Source organism: Octopus bimaculoides, chromosome 13, assembly GCF_046866305.1.
Source record: "Octopus bimaculoides isolate indiv1 chromosome 13, ASM4686630v1, whole genome shotgun sequence".
Taxonomy (NCBI): Eukaryota; Metazoa; Mollusca; class Cephalopoda; order Octopoda; family Octopodidae; genus Octopus; species Octopus bimaculoides.
In genome coordinates, this window is record NC_142940.1 from 4,696,211 (window position 1) to 4,698,710 (window position 2,500).

At 38.7% G+C, this 2,500-nt stretch overlaps 1 long non-coding RNA gene across 1 annotated transcript in view; it reads left to right on the forward strand.

Annotated features, from left to right (window-relative positions):
• The first annotated feature begins 1,713 nt into the window (after positions 1-1,713).
• LOC149132799 (uncharacterized) overlaps positions 1,714-2,500 on the forward strand; it is an 11,530-nt gene continuing 10,743 nt past the window's right edge. The window contains exon 1 of the long non-coding RNA XR_016244100.1: positions 1,714-1,882. This is a non-coding gene — a long non-coding RNA (uncharacterized LOC149132799). The remainder of the gene's footprint in view (positions 1,883-2,500) is intronic.

Here is a 2,500-nt window from a genome sequence, read left to right on the forward strand (position 1 = left end):
CTGTACAGTATATGATAATGATTATTACCATTGTTATTATTATTATTGTTATTATTATTATTGTTATTATTATTATCGTTATTATTATTATCATCGTTGTTATGTCCATCAAAAGACTTTACTCTAAAACACAGCAGCCATAATGCATTTATCGTTATTACCTGAGGTGCTTTGAAGAGGTGATCCATAATTTAGTAGGTAGGTGGGACGCAATATGGAGCCGGGCCTTAGAACTTTTGGCCATGACTTTGTGTTTGTTAGGGGTTTTTTTTTCCATTGCTTACAGACACACCCATTATCATCATCATCATCACCATCAGCAGCATCAGCAGCAGCAGCAGCAGCAGCATCGCGATTATCACCACCACCACCACCACCACTATCATTATCAGGAATATGTTCATCATGATCATCATGATCATCATCCCATCACCACCACCATCACCACCACCACCACCACCACCACTATCATTATCAGGAATATGTTCATCATGATCATCATGATCATCATCCCATCACCACCACCATCACCACCACCACCATCACCACCACCATCATCATCATAATCATCACCATCATTTTCATCGTCATCATCATCGTTGTTTTCGTAGTCATGGTCATTGGGATTATGATTGTTGTCATTGTCTCTAGCATCGTTAGTCATCACCACTATCATCATCATCATCATCATCATCATAATCATTGTTACTAACACTGTCTTCATTATTGTCATCATCATCATCCTCATCAGTATTGTCGTTGTTGTCATCATCACCATCATAGCCATCATCATCATCATCGTCATCATCATCACCATTACCAAACCATCAACACCACCTAATTATCATCACTGTCAACACCATCACCAGCACAACTTCACCATCAAGCCTCAGCTCCACCTAAACGCTACTACTACTACTACTACTACTACTACTACTACTACTACTACTACTACTACTACTACTACTACTACTGCATCTACGACTACTGCATTTCATTTCTCTATCACAGTAATCCAGCACCTACTACTGTTCACAGCACAACTATTACCACTACCACCACCGTCACCCATCCCACCATCACGTATACCACTACCACCACCACAACCACCACAACCACCACAACCACCACTATTAAACCTGCCCCTTCCCCCCCCTCAGCCTCACCACACCTATCACTGTTTATTCCATCATCCTGCTATCTGGTTATGTACCCAGGTGTTCAAAGTGCAGTACCATTAATTATTATCAAACAAAAGGGTGTGGAACTTCCTTCAACATCAATTTAGGGCCGCATCTGGGAAGTAAGATGAGAGAAATTATATTTAACGGTATGGGTGGGGGGGGGGTAATTCGAGGGGGTGGGGTGTACGCATTTCTGTGTGTAAGTGGGTGTATGTATGTGTTTTTGCATATGTGAGTGTGAGTGTGTGCTTCTCTGTGTGAGTGTGTAAGTGTATGTGTATTTGTGTGTGTGTGTGTATGTGTGTGTGTGTGAGTGTATGTGATAACTGAGACTTCATATTTTAGCATTTACCTCTGCTTTTAAATTTCTTTATAATTTTCTCTTCTTTCCACACACTTTACACACACACACACACACACACACACACACACACACACAAGAGGGGAAGACAAATACTTGTTTAAAGAAAGCATAAAATGTGTGAAGCACAGCCTGTTGTATTGCTAAAGTGAAACGTACGCCCCCCCCCCCACACGCACACACGCACAGATACAAGTTTTTCCCTGAGAGCAAGCATGCATCTGTACATACAGACCAACTGATTCAGGCGACCACAAGCCCTCAACACCTGTCTTGATTGAAGAAAGAAGAAAAGAATGCCTTGCCATGTGGTTTGTGACCAGCTGGAATTCTTCAGGTAAAAACACTTAATAAACACTAAAGGAAACACACACATACATACATGCACACATTCACACACACATACATACATACATAACATACATACATACAATATCGAATATAAGGATTACTCCAAAGTCTATATATGATTACATATATATATATATATATATATATATATATATATATGCGTATATGTGTGTATGTATGCACGTATGTATATGTATGTGTGTGCATATATATGTATATATATGTGTGTTGAGTACAAATCTGACTGAGGTCAACTTTGCCCTTCAATTCCTTTGGCTTTTGGAGATCCTTAAAATAAAATACCAGTAAAATACTGCAGTCAATATTATCCCTTATCCCTCCCCACGAAATCTTTGGCCTTGTAACAGTGTTATCAATTGAAATAATTCTATAAATCAAGCACTTCTTGGAAAGTGATACATCGATGAAACCAAACCAAACCGAAATATTCTTCTGAAGATCGCAGAACACTGATAAATCTCACCATCGTTGTGTAACATTTGCATGAACCATCAGAGAAATTTTAACATTGTACAAAGATTTTCTTAATATTTATTGTCACATAATTTAATTAAGAATTCAAAAGATTAGTTAGTTTCGTTAC